The 19,887-nt window shown below is 44.2% G+C and overlaps 1 long non-coding RNA gene across 6 annotated transcripts; it reads right to left on the bottom strand.

The window, feature by feature from the left end:
* Window positions 1–3,142: 3,142 nt before the first annotated feature.
* LOC121821379 (uncharacterized) lies at window positions 3,143–19,752 on the bottom strand. 6 transcript variants are annotated; one of them, XR_013043477.1, is made up of 7 exons: window positions 19,626–19,752; window positions 13,232–13,262; window positions 9,700–9,865; window positions 9,493–9,605; window positions 6,927–6,976; window positions 3,896–3,996; window positions 3,143–3,540 (listed from the first exon to the last, which is right to left on the bottom strand). It is a non-coding gene; the product is annotated as an uncharacterized LOC121821379 (long non-coding RNA). The 6 variants fall into 6 exon arrangements; XR_013043473.1 differs by having other exon boundaries at window positions 9,493–9,865; window positions 19,623–19,752; XR_013043472.1 differs by having other exon boundaries at window positions 9,493–9,865.
* Window positions 19,753–19,887: the final 135 nt, after the last annotated feature.

Here is a 19,887-nt window from a genome sequence, read left to right as displayed (position 1 = left end):
ACCAGAGACTTCTTATTAATTTTGAATGCCCGGCCTAGCTTCGACTCATTTCTGGCTAGCTCTTTTAACTTAACCTGTTTCTCTTTATCTGCCTTTTGCCTTGGGCTCATTACCTCCCTTACTTCTGTATATCTCACTTACACTGCTTCTTGTGTCTGCTGGCTGGTGACTACCTGGCTTCCTGCCCTGGGCATCTTCTTCTTTCTCTCCTCCCTCCTCTTCTCTCATTCCTCCTCTTGAGCCTAGATTTCTCCTCCTATTTATTCTCTGCCTGCCAACCTTGCCTATCCCTCTTCTGCCTAGCTATTGGCCGTTCAGCTCTTTATTAGACCAATCAGGTGCCTTAGGCAGGCCAGGTGAAACAAATGGAACACATCTTTACATAGTTAAACAAGTGCAGCATAAAAGTAATATGTGAATAAAAGTAACACATGTTTATACAGTTAAAGTAATTTTCTGCAGCATAAACAAACATTTGCCTAGTTAAAGTGGTATCCCACAACATTGCTCCAAAACATGGAGTAGAGTAATGGCACTATCAGACTCTCATATTCTAACAGGTTGTGACGGAAGTATTTGGGGTTCCATGCTCTCTCTGTCTTTCCTACTTAGTCCCACCACTCAATCCATTAAAAACAAAACAAAACAAAACCCTATTTACTTTTTTTCCTCATTAATTCAGCTTGCTATATGAATACCAATAACCCTTCACAGTCATGTAAGACTCCCATGGGGATCTTCCCCTCAGGCACACACTATAGACTGGAAGAAAAGATTACTCATTCTCTGAAGATAAGGAAACACTGGCAAGGTTAACTACTCAGTCTCAGGGTAGATAATGAGTCTGAGAAGGAGCTGGGTTTGCTGAGGTCTTTTGGATCTGATAGTTTGAGATCCTCGAATGTTAACTAACTTGGTCTCAAAGTTTCCCCCATACTGTAACAGCCTGTGGTACCTGAGATGCTGAGCCCTTCACCAGCCCAGGGGTTCTCAAGGGGTGACACACCGCATTGGGCCCGACTCTGATGAGGGCATCTCGGCCTCTACTTACTGGCAGAGGGCACCTAGCCTGGGATCCACCAGGCTGTAGTTCGTTCTCTCTCTCTCTCTCTCTCTCTCTCTCTCTCTCTCTCTCTCTCTCTCTCTCTCTCTCTCTGACTTCTTGCTCAAAATTCCTCCTATGAACCCTCTGAATTTTGACTATTTTCCTCTAAAAGTTACTGATTCAGAAACCTGACCAGAAACCACACTGGAGCAACACTGTATCAATATAGAGGAACCCCAGGGCAGAAAAGATGGGGGCATGACTCCAGAGTGATCACCCAGGACCTGCTCCTCAGAGGCACAAGGTTCTTCATGCAATGACCCCCAATACACACACACACACACACACACACACACACACACACACACACACACACACACACACACACACTTTGACTTGGTTTAGGATAGGCAGTTCTGGAGACACAGAAATTGAATGAAGCATCATAGATCTCTTGGTCTTTGAGAGGCTTCTGGGGAGAAGAGTGGGTGCTTTGTAAACATCTAGATGCTGTGTGACTCTCGGGCTTCCCTCCAAAGCCAGGATGTAAGCATTAGTTTAGATACTGTCTATAAGGACTGCCGAGGGCTGGAGAGATGGCTCAGAGGTTAAGAGCACTGGCTGTTGTTCTTCCAGAGGTCCTGAGTTCAATTCCCAGCACCCACATGGTAGCTCACAACCATCTGTAATGAGATCTGGTGCCCTCTTCTGGTCTGCAGGGATACGTGCAAACAGAACACTGTATACATAATCAATACATTTTTTTTTTTTTAAAAAAAGGACTGTGAGCTACTTCAAGGGCAGCTACACAGTGCACTGTGTTACTTTAACAAGGAGTCTAGCCCTTTACAGCCAAGAAGTTCTAGTCTTGGCCCTCAGTCAGAACAGGAAGAAACTGGAAATCACCCTGGTGTCTGCCTCCCTTTCAGGGTGGCACCATTGTCAAACAAGTGAAGTCAGTTTCCACAGAAGCACTGTGTTAAAATCCATGAACACTACTACATCCAAAGGCAGCACAGGAGTCGAAGAAGAGGCTGGAGTGAGCTGCCCTGAACACGGCTGAACTACTAACGCTGAATGTTCCAGAACAATTCACCTTTGGAGCCCAAGTCATTACTAAGCTGTTACAGTGTAACAGCTGAGGGAGAGAAACAAAACAAAGAACAGGACTCTCCCGAGGAGAGAAAAGCGTCCTGCAAAGGGCAGCTTCCTAAAACGCCTGTGTTTGGTGGATCATGGGAAGGAATTAGTTCACCCTGGCAAATTACATTCGAATATAACATTGTATTTTCAAATAGGATTGTGTTCCCAGGCCAGCATCACTGGGGAAGGCAGAACATCTTGGGTGTGCAACTGTACTCTGCATGGATTCCTTGTATTAAAATCTCATTTCACTGAAATAGTTCCTTTGAGAGAGACGTGAAGAATACCTCCAGGCGGCCAGTGAACCAAGACATAATGATACCACACATATTAAATATTCCTGCTTACGTACTGGCTATGCCCTTCACTGTAACACATGTGCCCCGAGAACAAGGTCAGTAGTTCAGAAGTCTCTCCTCTCTCCCTCTCCTCTCTCCCTCTCCTCTCTCCCTCTCCTCTCTCCCTCTCCCTCTCCCTCTCCCTCTCCCTCTCCCTCCCTCCCTCCCTCCCCCCCCCTCTCTCTCTCTCTCTCTCACACACACACACACCTCCATCTCCCTCTCTTCTGCATTCTCCATCAGCTTTTTAAGTCAAATAAGGATGCAAAGTTCTTCTGGACATATCTCCTCTCTTCAGTGATGTCACTACAAAATGTTGGCTCAGGTTTTCTATCAGCAGGACTCCGAGTCATCAATGAGATGTGACTGATGTGCTGTCCATTGTGAAGATCCATTTTCACGCCTTTCCTTTCAGCTCAGCTCCAGTCTGAGGGCTTGGAGCCATGAGATGGCTCATTTAAGATCTGCACGCCTTAAAAACAGTATGGCAGCTCCAGCCCCCAAATCAGACGACATTAGGGCTTTCTTTTTTCCAATTTTTATTGTAATAGCAATAAGACAATGACTGCCTGTTTATGGTTGAATAACCGCATGTAGTTTATTTCAAGTAGGGGTGGATGTGGAGGCAGGGCCACATCTAATTGGATGATTTTACACAGTGATGGTGAGATTTCGTGTCAATCGAAATGTTGCTCCTGAATGCTTGAAGCTTGGTTGCTCGGCTTTCCATTGCCATAATAAGCATTTTTATAAAGAGAAAGGTTCATGTTGGCTCAGGCATTGGGATGGTCCAGGTCATTATAACTGATCACATGATGTGTTGGGCTTGTGATAAAGCAGCATGCTATGGTAGCTATACCAGTTACCCTTCAAGTTGGGACCAAAAAAAAAAAAAAAAAAAAAAAAAAAAAACTCACAGAAGCAAGTTAAGGAAGGAAGGTGGCTTTGGGCTGTGTTTTGAGGGCAAGGACCACCAGGGCTGCAGAAGCACAAAGCAGCTGGTCACATTGCAGTCTGGAAATAGAGAGAGAGGAACACTGGTACCCTAGTCATTTTGTCTTTTTTTATTTCAACCCATAGAACGGTACCACACTCTTCACACTCACACAGCCTCCTACTCCCAACAGCATGAAAGTGCCTCCAGTTACTTTTATTATGCATGGCCCATTCATAAGTCATAGTTCACATTTACACATTCTTAAAAGGGTTTGTTACCTGAAAGAACTGAAATCAGAGACTCAGACAAGTGTACACCTACATTCACAGAGCTGCTCAAACGCCCATGTATTAGTTACTGTTCTATTACTGTGTTAACACAGCACAGCCCAGGCAACTTATCAAAAGAAGAGTTTATTTTGTCTTGTGGTACCTGAGGGTTAGAGTCCCTGATGGTGGGATGAAGGCATGGCCTCAGGGCAGGAAGCTGAGGGACCACATCTGGAACCACGGGCACTGTGCAGAGAGAGTGAACTGGGAATGGGCAGAAAGAGTGAATTAGGGATGGCACAAAGTTTTCAAGCCTCAAACCTCACCTCCAGTACCACACTTCCTCCAGCAAGGCCAAACTTCCCAAACCTACCCAAACAGTGCCACCATCTAGGAGGCAAGTGTTCAAACATCTGAGTCTATGGGGCACATTCTACTCCCTGGCCCCCATAGGTTCCTGGCTATATCATAATGAAAAGGCATTTGGTCCAACTTCAAACGTTCCCGTAGTCTTTCAGTCTTAACAGTGTTTGAAAATCCAAAGTCCAAAGTCTCTTCTGAGACTTGGGTAACCCCCTCATTGTAAGCCCTGGTAAAATCAAAAGGTAAATTACACACTGACATCTAAGACAGTAGTCCATCATGGCAGTGGGAGCATCGAGCAGCAGGTCACATTTAATCCACAATCAGGTACAGAGAGCGTTGAATGACTGTGCTCAGCTCTTCATTCCCTCCACTGTTTACAGTCCAGGAATCTCCCTGAGGGAATGGACCTACTCAGAGTTAAAAGGAGTATTCCCATATCCACTAACTTAATCAAAATAATCCCTTACAACCCGGACTCAGAAAGACAAACATGGTATGTACCCACTCATAAGTGGATACTAGATGCAAAGCAAAGGATAACCAGACTGCAACCCACAACACCAGGGAGGCTAGCGAGTAAAGAGGACACAGGGATTTCCCAGCGATGGAGAAATGGATGAGATCTACATGAGCAAACTGGGGGTGAGGGAGGGTAATGGAGGGCAAGGGTCAGGGAAAAGAGAGCTTAGGGGAATGGGAGGTCATAGCTGGATCAGGAACAGAGTGGGAGAACAAGGAAAGAGATACCATGATAAATAAAGACACCATGGGAATAGGAAGAATCAGAGTGCTAGAGAGGTCCCCAGGAATCCACAAAGATGACTCCACTATAGACTACTGGCAATGGTTGAGAGAGTGCCTGAGCTGACCTGCTCTGGTGATCTGATGGCCAAACACCCTAACTGTCATGATAGAACCCTCATCCAGTGACTGATGGAAGCAGATGCAGAGATCCATGGCCAAACCCCAGGCAGAGCTCCAGGAGTCCAATTGACGAGAGAGAGAGAGAGAGAGAGAGAGAGAGAGAGAGAGAGAGAGAGAGAGAGAGAGAGACAGAGACAGAGAGAGAGAGAGAGAGAGAGAGAGAGAGAGAGAGAGAGAGAGAGAGAGAGAAGGAGGAATCATATGAGCAAGAGATATTGAAACCATGATTGGAAAAAGTACAGAGACAACTACCCAAACTAGTGGAACACATGAACTGTGAACCAATAGCTGAGGAGCCCCCATGGAACTGGACTAGGCCCTCTGAATAAGTGAGACATTGTTTAGCTTTAACCATTTAGGGGGCCCCAGGCAGTGAGACCAGGACCTGTCTTTAGTGCATGAGCTGGCTTTTTGGAGCCTAGTGTCTATGCCGAGACACTTTGCTCAGCCTTGGTGCAGGGAAGAGGGGACTGGACCTGCATCAACTGAATGTACCAGGCTCTGCTGACTCCCCATGGGAGAACTTGCCTTGGAGGAGGTAGAAATTGGTAGTGGGCTGGGGGGGTGGGAGGAGGGAAGACAGGGGAATCCATGGTTGATATGTAAGATGAATAGAAAATCTCTTAATAAAAAGAAAAATAATCCCTCACAGATATTCTCAGAGGCTAACCTTAATCTAGATAATCTATCACAGGTGTGCCTAGAGCCCTATATCCTAGGTGACTCTAGATCCTGTTGATAAGACAATTAGTACTAATCATCAAAGACAAATACAGAATCATTTTGAAAATAGTATTTGTTTGATACTTGTCTTCTATACTAGACATTCACGTCTGTTTCTGCCTGTTTACTTCTATAGTCCTGGACTCAAATACAGTAATCAGTCCATATCAATATAGATTTCTTGCAAACAGGATGAATGAATGAATGAATGGTAATGTCATATCATCTCATCTGTACAGTGTACCAGATCTGCCACTGTGACTCCACACCCCATGCAGAAAGAGGTCCACACCATGGATGTAATCTTCATCATTTGCTCATTAATTTACTCAAGTTCTCACTTTCCTTTAGAAGAAATGACAATGAACATATGCCCCCATGCTTTTATGGGGAATCCCCTGAGGAGTCCAACATACTCACTGGCCCCTGAGAGACAATCTCATCAGACTACAACACCACAACATCAGAACATTTGCCAAGTCCTTACTCATTCTGTCTGAAATTGTCAAGTAGCTAGTCCATGGAGAAAGTGGTGTGGAGCTCTGTGTGCTTCTCCACTCAGTGCGCAGCATGGAGCCTGAGCTATAGCCTGTGTTCAGGCTTCTGTGATAATCCCCAGATCCTACAAGTGCCTGCCTGAGCCAAAATACCTACACATCATCATCTGCAGCATCAGATGCTCTGGGTGTACACAGAACTAAAAAAATTCATGCTTCCAGTTCCCTAACCTCCGGAGAAGCTAGAACATAAAAAGAATGTGTACCCCACATATCCATTGTCTATTTGACCAAGGAGCGGGGAATCCACTTCCTTAGTCTGCTTTTACTCAACTTAATGAATTTCTGAACTTTGGCCTCCAAATGTGAAGAAACTGGTAACAAAAGAAAACATTCTAACTGGTCCTTCCAGAACAAAGTGATACACTTCGCCAAGGAGACTCCGGAGTATCCAAGTTTAATTACGTATGGAACAGATTCCAGGTTTAAATGAATGGTTGTGGGTATTTTTTTTCTGTTATAACTGCAAAAATGTCTAGTGTTGCTTTTCAGTCAGGACATTCATTTCTTAGAACTAGTACATGGTGGACTTCTGCTTTCCTGTTACATATCCTCCTTTCAAAAGTAGCCATTCAGATCTCATAAAACACATCAGCTGTGCGTCAGTCTCTTTATTAAACATACCTGTTTAATATCTGCCCTGATATTTAGGATTCCTCTTCTGTCCTGAATTTCTATAACAGGGCAGCAGCAGAGAACAGGAAATTGTCAAACATTTGCCAGGGCTGGGGGTGAGTTTTCAACAACTCATAACTTAAATCTGGCAAGCTGGATGTTTTGCTGTTTCATCCCTCCCCCAAAACAAAAATCACTCATGGTCTTGTAGAATAAAGCCAGAGGAAGCAACTCTTTTTCCAACTCCTGAGATCCTTTCCACACCCCAGTTACCTCAGAATGACACTTGAAACCTATGATCAAAGCAAACCTTGTTCTATCCACTGCCATCACACACGCCACCTGAAGACCAGAACTTTGGAAACTTCTATTATTCAAATAATACCATTCTATGAGAGAAACCACAGGCACACAAAGGAAAAAAAAACTAAACTGAGGTCACTCAGTCAGTAAAGCACTACTTGCTGTACAAGCATAAAAACATGAGTCTAGGTCCCTAGTACCTATGGAAAACACTGGGCATGGTGCCATGCACTCATAATCCCAGGCTGGGGAGGCAGAGACATGCAGATCCCTGTGGGTGGCTGACCAACCAGACCACCTGAAGCAGCAAACCCCAGGCCGCTGAGAGAGTCTGTCCCAAAAACCAAGGCAGAAAACGCCTAAAGCGTGAACTTGAGTTGATCATGCACGCACACAAATGTACATCCAGCCCTCCCCCTCCACCACACACACACAGGGCACACACTTTTATAGATACAAATAGAACCTAAAACAAAGTATGCCATTGCTTTTGGAAAAAACTACAGGTGCTAAACTCTACTGTAGCGTCCTGATATTTCTTACAGCCTTTCTTCAACATAGTAAGATCCAGGATCTGCCTAAAAGCTGAACTGGGCTGTCAAAGGTGCTGTTGTGAGCCGTGCATCCCGAGGCCTAGAAGACCCACTCAGAGAGGTGGTGGAACACAGAGCTTCAACCCTGGAGGCAGCCATGTTCCTTCCCTGCTCCACCGCTCAGTAAGTACTGAACTTGGAGTGAGTTCATCGTTTTCTGCCTGTTTTCCTATCTGAAGGCTGGGGGTGATAATTTCCCTACCTAAGAGAATTTTGATGAGAACAAAATATAGTACAAGTGAAATGCTCAGTGTGTGACCTGGCATCTTACAAGCTCATCAGTATTTATATCTCCCCATAATTTCAGCCTAGCACTTAATTATATTTCACTGTTCCCTTCTCTCCTCAGATACCACCGGGAAATAAAATGGCTGTCGGCTGATTTACCTTCACCTGCTCCATTCTAGGGCTCAAGGAGAAATGAACTATGAACATCACTATGGTTTTGATCTTAGTGTCCCCCAAAAGCTGGTGTGCTAAAGGTTTGGTTCCCTGGCCCATGGAACCTTTAAAACGTGGGGCCTCCTGGAAAGACATTACATCATTAGAGACGGTGTGCCCTTAAGGAAGCTATTGGGAGATCTGTCCACACAAACATACCCTCTCTTTCTCCTCTGACTACCATGAGGTAAGCAGCGTCTTCCATATTTCTCCCAGCCTCACCACGGGACAAAAGCCATAGGCTCCTGAACTAAAATTTCAAAACTGTAGGCCAGAATAAACCTTTCATGCTTTTCAATTTATTTTTTCTCTGGTATTTTATAACGGTGACAGTAAGCTGACTAAGGTAGAGGATTTAAAAGGTAGAAACTTGATTAGGGGTGTCTCAAAGTAAGATGGTCATTTGCTCACTTTGTTGTTGTTGTTGTTGGGGACAGAAAAAATAAATGCACCTGAAACATTACAGTGAAAGGGGATGGGGAAATCCTCATTCGGTAACTGTGTTCCTTTACACAGTGAGAAGATGCTGAGCCTGTGACTTCTCCTCTGTGAAATTAGCCAAGTATGTGTGTGTGATCCCAAGCTCACAGGGCCAGACTGTTCAAACAGCTTGTTCGATGGATAAGACACACTGGGCTCTTCATTTCTCCCTGACATGGTGTTATTTCACTCTCTTTGATTTTGAGTTCTGGTGTAGGGTCACAGGACAAACACACCTGGAACCTGGGACTATTCTCTTCATTACTGAACAACTGAGCAACTGAAGGGTAAATCTGTTGGTCAATGTCACCGAATTAAAGATGACTCTAAATTCCCCATCACTATTTTGAATGATGGAGAAGCCTCATGTAGGTCAAAGGGAAGGCAAACTGAAAATAAATTAGATAAGAAGTTCCATTTTATTTTATGTCCGGTCTTCATTCACTTGTCTATTACTGTGATTTAAAAAAAAAAAAACTGACAAAGGCAAATTAGGGGATAAAGGGTCTATTTGGCTTAAAATTCCACATTCCATGCATCATGGCAGAAAAGTTGCAGTGGAAAAGCTTGAAACAGCTGGTCACATTCCATCCACAGTCAGAACACAGTGATGAACTCACACATGGAAGCTTATGCTCAGCCCTTCTCCACTCATATAGCTCAGGATCCCACTGCCTAAGGAATGGTATCACCCATAGTGGGAAAATCTTCTTATCTCAATTACCACAGTCAAGATAATTCAACACGGACATGCTCACATGGTCTAGACACTCCCTCTTGAAGATTCTCTTCCCAGGTTGGCTTGCGAGCATTTTGATGGGGGATTGTCTTGATTGTGTCAAGCTGACAACTAAAACTAATTATAACACCTCTGGGGGAAAAGAAAGAAGGAATGAGACACAGATTGGGAAGTAAAAATAAGTATGCCCAAGTCAGTTAGTGACATTCCCATGACAGACCCCCACCTCAGTGATGGGGTGGGTGACAGAGGACCAAGAAAGCAGATGGTACAGATGAAGCCCTCAGCTGCAGGAAGCACGGGTCACTTCATTTCTTCTCAGCTGCAGGAAGCACGGGTCACTTCATTTCTTCTCAGCTGCAGGAAGCATGGTTCACTTCATTTCTTCTCAGCTGCAAGAAGCACACTTCATTTCTTCAGTCTTTCACATTGATACTCACCTCCCCTAAACCACTGCTCATGTGACACATGGCAAGAAAGGAACACTGTTTCTAAGAAGAGGATTTTGTGCCATGAAAGCACCTCCTTCCCTGGAACTCAACAGACTGTGACTTGGGTTTAAGGTGCTATTGGGATACTAGCCAATCCTTCATTGCCTGTGACTAAGAACATATAAATAGCCTAAATCTGGAGTAGGGTGTGGACATTAAAGAGTACTGAGCACATCCTTGACTTTTCTGTCATCCTGAGGATAAAACATGGATTTCCATAGATACAGGTTTGCAATAACTGACGCTGAAGAAGTTCATGGGATGCATGGCAGGGCATGTGACCCTCAGTGGCAGGAGAAGCTGCTCTCCTGAATAGCTCTCGCTGCCTTCAGACCTCTGCCGTCACTCCAGGCTCTTGCAAGGACTCCAAATGATGGTGCTTTCTGAAAGCATGTGGTCCTTGGACAAGCACAGGCTGCTATTACAGGGTGGAGCATGTGGGAAAGATGGCCTCATTCATTTTATGTAAAGTAATCTCCATCCATTTTCATGGGTGCCCTTCACATACTTGACCCCATTTGTCAGATTCCGTCATTCTCGAATCTATCTAAAATAGCATGGATCCATTTGTTCATTGGTCCCCTCTAGCCAAAGTGCAAGTCTGATGGGATTCAAGAATGGTTTTCCTGCTGCTTCCTTCCCATCGAGATGACACCAGGAATGCAGTGAAGGCTCAATCAATAATTACTGAATGAATGAATAGACCCTTTGTATCTGCTGAAGAGTTTTAATGAGATTCTTGGAGACAGAAATGTATACCACTGTCAACTTCAGAATGGCCTACTCTGTTCATTTCACAGAGAGCAAATTGAATTTCTAAGATGTCATGGCTTATAGCAAGTTGTGCTGTCATGGAAGACCATGTCGGGGTCTCTAGCCCAGCATCCAACCTGTCATTGGTAAGCTTAGACAATTTTGCTAAAAAGTCTGATATATGGCAGCCTGGAAGAGATGAATGAGGAGAGAATAATTCCAGCACTCACAAGACAGGTGCTCAATGCCAAGGTGTTCTCTGATCCCGGGGTTAGTAAACAAAGAATACAAGCCACTGCGCCCTTCTGGCAGGATGCACACCTGGGGATGGCACTGTCAGAGAGCAGATGGCTGCCATGGAAGGCAGCATCTGGCTGGAAGAGAGTAAACTGAGCCCCCCTGGTGACCAGGGTTACAGTAAGGAGAGCGCCAAAATACTGCGGCAGGGGAGCAGAGGCAGAGGGAGGGTATAAGCACACAGAATTCTTCTCCCCCACTAGAGGGTAGACTCTGTAAAGATGGGTCATTTCGGGTCTTCCTTAACCATTCCATGTTGGCCACTGGAGAAATGAAAGAATACATTACCAAGCATCTTCTGTAAGACAAGCTTAGTGCCTAGTTCAGAGGATGGTTCTTAGTCCAGTAGGAAACAAAGGGAGAGCAATAAGTCCCACTCCACCTCATAGTACACTTACTATTAGATGAGAACTTAACCATGGACAGTAGAAAAGGCCCAGAGGTCAAGTCCACAGACAGATTCGTTTGAGTATCAGAGATGTGTGAGTGAATCATGAAAGGGGGTAAAGAACAGAGGAAACGGCACCTGCTAAAGCTCAGAAGCACTAAGGGATGGAAGAAACACAAAGCCTATTCCAATCATTCGGAAGTGGTGTCATCTTTTTTATTAGGAACACTGAAGTTCAAGCCCTCAAATGTCCTCCTATTGAGTGTCTTTGAACACATTTTTCAATTCTTTTGATATTTGGCTTTACAAATCTATCATTTAAGGGAATTCTTCTTTCATTTCATTGCTGAGGACTAAACCCAAGGTCATACAGCTGCTAGGCAAGTACTCTACTATTGAGCTATATACACAGTCCTTTCTCACTAAGCAGACAACCTGGCCTTGAACTTGTAATCCTCCTGCCTCAGCTTCCCCATAGCTGGGATTACAGGTGTGCACCATTATATGTGGTTCATTTTAGGTCCTTGCAAGGATTATATGAGACAGTATTTTCAGAAGCTTTTCATGTATGTCTATTCTGTGGCCCAACACAACACAAAATCATAAATTTAAAATATATATAATTATGTATATATGTGGGGGGGAGATGATATGTCAGTAGAGGCCAGAAGAGTCAGACCCCCTGGAGCTGGAGTTACAGGATAGTGAGCATCCTGACGTAGGTGCTAGGAATCAAACTCAGGTCCCGTGGAAGAGCAGCAAGTGTTCTCAACATCTGAGCCATCTTGCCAGCCCATAAAATCATAAACTTAATTAGAAAACCATGAGATTTCCTTCATAATATCGCTGCATAGTTTTCAGGTGTGAACTCAGTCAAGGGCCACCCAGTGTTGCAATGACAGAAAGTTGGACACACCTGCAAGGGTCTGACCACTAGTTGAGTGCAATACCGGCTACTATTACAGAAAGGGTCAGGTTCGAGAGGTGGCCGGGAACGGAGAGGCAGGGGCCAACTCCTCCCTGACCTGAGAACCCTATGAGAACTTGGCACTCTGGCCAGAGAGATGGAGAGAGCTGTGGGGTGTCGAGGAGAGTGACACAGCTAGAACTGTCCTTCTGTGCATCACTTTATGAGTAACATGATGAAGGGTTGGGGACAGATGAAGATGGTTCCCTCAATGAGACTATTCAGTAGTCACTGGCTGTGATCCAGGCAGGAAGTAGAGATCTAATCTGAAGAGGAAGCAAAGTCAGCAGAGAAGAGAGAGTCTCGCAGGAAACACGGGTAGGACTTCATTGCTCATGGCGCCTATGGAACACAGAGACAAGACCAAGCCTTCGGGAGTGATCTTCAGACTGTTTCTAGTTGGTTATGAAATAGTACAGGCTCCAGACTTCGCATGTGAAATTCTTTACAGCAGGACAATCTTGTTGAATTTTTCACAGACATATTAATCTACAATGGGGTTGCTTATCTTATTTTCAAAATCTTTGGTCTACCACAAGGTAGATCCAGTGGGGCTATAATCTAAGCCACATATCAGGATTCCTGCCAACAGTACATTTTACTTTTTTATTTATATTTAGCATTTTATTTAATAAATTATCAACATGAAATCAATATAAAATATAAGATATTTTGCATTCTTCTTTTCCCAGCCCAGTGTGTATTTTAGAAGGGCGTATCTAAAGTGGGAGTGGCCACACGTCAGAAACTCAATAGCTCCCTGTGTCTGACGGCTGTTATACTGAGTGGGTTGGATGATTGCATAGGTGGTCTGTGCTTTAGGACCTCATAAGATGAATAACGTAAGTTCTCCTAAACCTACCTGCTCTTTCACCCTACCTCTTCTTCCTCCCCTGAAAAAGAAGAATGAATATCTGTGGTTAGATTTAGAGAAATACACTGGGCACATCCAACTCTGCAGCTCCATATTCTCTTCTAGATGCCAGCCTAACCAGGTGGGGAGGGAGCTATGCATTTCCTCTTCAGAACACCTTTCATGTGGCGACAAATACCAGGCAGCAAAGCAGCTGCCATCCAGGAGACAACCTTCCTGATTCTGAGGTTGTGGTTGCAAGCCCCTTTTGACACACAGTAAGTCACAACCTTTAAGTTAGGCTTTATCATTACCGTGGGGTAGAACTTGGCCTCAACTCTCACTGCAGCCATGGAGGCTATTCCTAGGGTGGCTGTAGTAGAGAGGGCCCCTGCAAAGGCACAGACCTCACAGAATAAAGCTTTTAAAGTAACGATGGCTATAGCTTGTCTTTGACACAGACAATGTACGAAGTACACATATAGGAGCCATACAGGGCTGAGCACATGGCGGCAGGCCACAGAGTCGCCACAGGGTCATTAGTAAGCAATTGCAAAGGTGGCAAGGATTTGAACACAACATGAGAAGAGATTTCTCCTTAGAGTTCTGTTTTAGTCTCTGTTCTGTGCATGGAGTATACAAAAGTTGCTGTTGTCAACTTCAAAAGAGTTGGGTTCTACTGGATCCCAGAGAACCAAGGAGACTCTGGGATTAAATGATAGATTTTAAGCTAGCATGGTTTTAGGAATTTTTTTTTTTACCCCGAAACTCAAGAATAAATCATCACCAAACAGTTTCATGTTGGTTTGTGATTTGAGGACAATAAAGAGAGTTTCTGAGCCTTGACTAACTCCAATCTCATTACCATCAGATGACATCACACCAGTTATTTAGAGAATGTGGCTCTTTTGTAACTAAACATATCACATGCTCAACTTGTTCATTTCTGAATTGTCTAGGTCATTCTATATTGTTCAGGGGCTCATTTATCATCATCACCACACTTGCACAAGTGCCCTCCAAATTAACATTTATGATAATTATATTTGGGCATTTTTATTTCACATTCTTAATATAAAGGTCTCACAAAAATACAGTTTCATTTTGGATATATTCTTAAATGCCAAGGAAATGTCAAGGCACTCAGTGGGTAATTGACTAAATTGTCCAAAGACATTAGAACTAATTTAAGCAGAATGAAGATGGGGAAGTAGTTAGCATATATGAAGCATTTTGTAAAATGTACCCCTGGAAACTGTAAGAGAAGAGAAAAGGCTCAGACTCAAACTCTAGAATGCCAACATTTAACAAAATAACAAGAAAAGAAAAAAATTAATTTCCAGAAGAAAAAAAAATTGTAGGTCAAATTTTACTTCTGTTCCAGTAATAATACAGCTTGACCAAGAGCAGTTTAGGGAAGAGAGGGTTTACTTAGTTTACAATTTCAGGTCCAAGTCCATCCTTGAGGGAAAGCCAAGGCAGGCACTCAATCACCTTGTCGCACCACACCCAAGCAGAAAGAGACAAATGCACCCATGACTCCTGCTTGCTGCTTCTCTAGGTTTCTCTGTTCTTACGTTGTTCAGGAGCTGCTGCCTAGGGAATAGTGCCGCCATGATGGGCTTGGGTCAACTGATAGTCAAGACAACCCCCCATTCTAGGTTGGGGCAAGTTGACATTTAAAACTACCCCGCACAGCAGTGCTTTAGTAGATACAGCTCTAATATTTTAAGACTAGTCCTTTAACACATGCCTATTGAGTACTTACCATGTGAAGAGACTATTTCAAGAACCTGGAAATCAACAGTGAGACAAATTTGTTTCCCTCATGGAGTTTGTAGTCCATTGCAAATTTATAAAGACCACATCAAATAAGGGAGGACAGAAAGTCATTGTTCAAGTTTGGCCATTTGGTGACCGTTAGGGACAGTGAAAATAAATTCAATGACACAGAGACATGAAAGCAAGCAAGAGTGGGTTGAGGAATGCAATAAATGCACTAAGAAAAGAAGACAGTAGCTGGACAGTGTGAAGGGTTTGGAGGCAAGGATTACAGAGAATATCCAGGGAGATTGGAATATAGAAGAGCCAATAGAGACAGAATACCCAAGACAAACCAATAGAACAAAGCTACCAACACCACATGGATGTACACAGCCTATGGTCGGTAATTTCGACTGAGATGGTCATACTGAGGTTGAATTTGACAAATGTGGCTGAAGTGGCTGATCACAGGCTCAGCACTCTGAAATACTCAGGATACTCCTAAGCCTTTGGATATTAAGAATCCTTCAGGCTGGGATAGTCACTGAGTAAGTATGATTGGATGATAGTGTCCCTGATTGAGATGCTGTCCTAAGTCCATGCATGGGTTATAACCTTCCAATCCCACCACCAAGCCATGCAGGAGGGACAACATCATCCCTCCCGTGACAGATGAACTGCTGTGGGTCAAAAGGTGAAGGGAGCAAAAGCTGGCAGATGATGGGACCATGCATCAAAACAGAGCGAGTCCACGAGTCCAGAGCCGAACCTCTCACCCATAGAGGCCAACGCTAGACACGTTGTTTATCCCCATGCTAAACTGTCCCTGAAATAATGTCTTGTTACCATGAGATATCAGCCTTACCCATAGCCCTAGGGTCCAGTTTTGGGAGAGGAGTTTGAAAGAAATGTTTGCACTAGTTTAGCAATTCCTCTGGAGCCCTCAGATTCAAGCCCAGCTGTGTCTGCAAAGTGAGTGTGAAGTCAATGTTTGCCTTGGATTTGCAAACCTTATGGTCACAAGCTAGGGCAACATGTGTCCTCTGTAGGTTGTCTGACCTGAGAGCTAAGGCCAGTTCACCTCAAATCTATATCTCAACCCAGGCAATCATGCAAAGTCCTGGAAATTCCTTCCAATGGGACATCTCTGTGATGGTTCATACTGTCAGTTTGACCGGATGTAAAAGCTCCCAAAAGATAGGCAGGCCCATGGGCAGGTCTGTGAAGGATTTCCAGATGATGGTAATGAAGATGGGAAGACCCACCCATCCTGCATGTGGGCCACACCACCTCATGGGCTTGGGTCCTGGGGTATGCAAATGGGAGAAAACAAGTGGAGCCCAGCAGCCATCTCTTTCTGCTTCCTGGCTACAAAAGCGACATGACCAGCTGCCTCCTGCTTCTGCCCCTGTGCCTTCCTCACTGTGATGATGTATTGCACCCTCAAACTGTGGGCCAAGAGAAACACGTCCTTCCTGAGTGGCATTTGCCAGGCATTTCATCGTGGCCATGAGAAAAGCCATTGACACAGGCTTTCAACGCCTTCAGATATTGTCTGTTAGTCTCAATCCAAAGAAAATGGGACAGAGATAGAGATGTACTGGTAAGTTACATGATACATGTTGGGAATGGGTCCATGACTGTGCCCATTCTCATTTGCTGACGCTTTCTCCAGAACTGAGTATAGAGAGTATAGGAAGGTGGTATAAGACCCAATCATGGGGCTGGGGAGATAGTTCACTTAGTAAATTGTTTGTCTTACAAGAATTACAGACTTGAGTTTGATCCCCAGCAACCATGGGCATAAATTGGCATGGTAGCATTCCCTTGCAATCCAAGCACTGGGGATATAGAGACAGGCAGATCCCTGGGGATTTCTAGCCAGCCAGGATAGCCAACATGACAGGCTCCAGGCCAATGAGAGACTCTGTCTCAAAAATCAATGTGGATAGCATCTAAGAAACAATAGGCAAGGACATCCTCTAATGTCTACATGCATGAACACATGTGCATGTGTACCCACAAGAACACACACACACACACAGAGACAGACAGACAGACAGACAGGCAGACAGATGACAGACAAGACCAAGTTCTTGCACTGGAAGTTGGATAGAACTCATGCACTGCTAAGTTTCCCAAGCTCACAAAAGTACCACTGTCACCAGCCCTGGACCCAGCAGCTGCTCCTCCACAAGGACTCAGACCTTGGCTTTGCTTTTAAAGCTTTTGTTAAAAAAAAAGCTGCCATTTAAGATCAATCGTGTTCATTTATACAAGATGATGAGATCACAGCAAAGTTACGCTTTTGCTTTAGAAACTCGAAATCTGTAAAGAAACTAGTTTAATAAAATAATAACAAAATTTTATTTTAGTTTTAATATTTTTATTAAATGAAATGATGGCTCTTCAGAGCCTATTATTTCTGTATTATAACACTTCCCTCCAAAGGGGCCCTTTGTCTTCAACTCCCCTTATCCAGCAAACATTGCTTGAGTACATACATGTGCCAGTTGAGTTTGGCTTTGTTAGGGGCACCCACAGGCTTGTCCCTTTGGATGAGCAGTAATAGTCATGAGTACTCCAGCAGTGTTCTCACTGGAGAATGGAGACACTCCAGATGTAAGCAGGTGCTGAGGAGGGTGAGTCCTGCCTTCTCTGTTATAGAAAGAATGCTCTATAACATTCTTTTACTCCCAAAATACAATGTGAGAGGAATTCTCAGTTAAACTTGGCTCTGGTGCTTATGTCTCTGCTCTTTCTGGGGAAGTAAGAACAGCACACAGGTGTGGGGCCCTGGACTAGATCACACAAAGGAATGTGAACCCAGAAGAATGAAGCAGGATCCTAAAAGTTTGTAAGAATAGCAGTAAAATAATCTATGCCACTAAGTAACCTACTATGTGTGGGGCAGGTAGGCCAAGAGAGAAGGGTCTATGCCTGGGACTTGAATCCAAACACCAGGAGAGAAGACACTCAAGTTCATACATAATCACTTATAGTAATGTCTCACACAAAACTTCATCACATCACATCACATCACATCACATCACATCACATCACATCACATACACACACACACACACACACACACACACACACACACACACACACACGGAGGTGGGGAGGCTCTGGGAGGAGTTGGGGAAGGGGAAAGACTGTGATCAAAACCAGACTATATGAAAAAGTTAAGACCCAGAACAATTTAAACAAACCTTCTGGCATGATTAGAAGACATTGAATCCATTTCTAAAATGCAAACAAAACCGAGAGTTATCTGTCCTCCCGTGACTCCTTCCCGGAGCTCATCCATTCTCTAAGAACGCGAAGCCCCAAGTACTTTCTTACCACCTGCCCTGATGTGTAAGAGCAGCAGCTGTGTCCATTCACCTCAGCTGTGGGCTGACGGGAGAACAAGGACCTCGCTGGGCAAAGAAGCAGCTCAAAGGTGAGGCAACAGAAAGGGCCATCTGGACAGTGGGCCAGCTGTGGTCACCACACAACTGTAAGAGTTAGTCAGTCTCCACTGCATACTCCTCTCTCAGTTCTACAAGCTTATGTCACGTGCATCCCATGGACACACATTCAGGAGGAACAACTCACCAGATGCCTGGATACAAATTAATGTGCGGTATTGAGTGAACCTGCCCTAGTCCAGGCATCGAAAGAGGATTTCAGAAGTGAGACAACCATGATCTCTTTGAGTCCTAAGCTTGATGGAAGGCAACGTGAAGCAATGAGACCACATCATAAAACATGAATCAAACCTACAATGTACATCCAGAAAGGAAGGTAGGGTATCTAGAAGTTTCAAGGCAGTATTAGTGTTCTCTGCAGAGGAATGGGACCCAGTGTACCTTCACACCTCAGTATTACTCCCTGAATTGTGAGGGGGAGCAACCCAGAGACGCAGTACTCCACAGTGCAGTGGATGGTTAGGTGCACGCTCTAACCTGGCTCCAATCCTAATTCTTTCTATACTCTTGGATTCAGAAAAGTCATCCCCCAGTTCTTAGTAACTCATCCACAAAGTGAGATCAAAGAGCTAATGTGTTATGAGTCTTACATGGGAGCCTAGAATATAGTAGATACTCAATTCACAGAAATTATCACTATCCATATATATATCCAACAGTTATATCAGTATACCAAAGGATGAAACATTTCCTGGGATATGGTAGTTGAAATTCAGTTATATACCTGAAGTCATTAAGGTTGCCTATAGCCTCCAAAGGCTACCTCAAGGACAGTGGTTCCTATGATTCTCTGCAAATTGGAATCACCTGAGAATCTTTAAACTATGTCAATGCTGTGGACACATCCACCGACAGTAGCTCCACCTATTAAGATCACAAAAGCTCCCAGTAGCACTACTTGGTGCTTTAAACACATGGACTTTGGTGAGATACCCGACATGCAAACTCGGGCTCAGGCTGATGACACTGGACTGGGGTGCAACCTGGCCAGTGATACTTTCTTACTTCCTTTTTAGACAGTGTTTTACTAATGCTTTTGATCATTAATCATTTTGATCAGTCCCCATTACCCTCATTAACCCCTCCTAGATCCACCTTCGAGCACTCAACTCCATCCCATCTTCTTGTCATCTTTTTAAAAATAATGTAAAATAACCCACCACCTTCAATTTGTGCTGCCCACATACTCATGAGTGTGGGGACGTCCAATGGAGTACAGTCCTCCCACCAGGGAACACGCCTGCCCCAGAAGAGAACTGGCATTTTAACACCCCTGGTGACCCCTGTGGAACAAGATTTGGGAACCACTACATTATGACAAAACTCTTCTTACTCCATAGAAAGTTCTAGAACAATAGATTACAATGTTGTTCTATGTCATATGGGGCAAACTTCTTGATGGGATGCATTGTTCTTGTATTTGTC

The sequence above is a fragment of the Peromyscus maniculatus genome, chromosome 11 (assembly GCF_049852395.1).
Source record: "Peromyscus maniculatus bairdii isolate BWxNUB_F1_BW_parent chromosome 11, HU_Pman_BW_mat_3.1, whole genome shotgun sequence".
NCBI lineage: Eukaryota > Metazoa > Chordata > Mammalia > Rodentia > Cricetidae > Peromyscus > Peromyscus maniculatus.
Note: the sequence above shows the minus strand (reverse complement) of the source record. Positions and strands in the feature narration are given on the sequence as shown.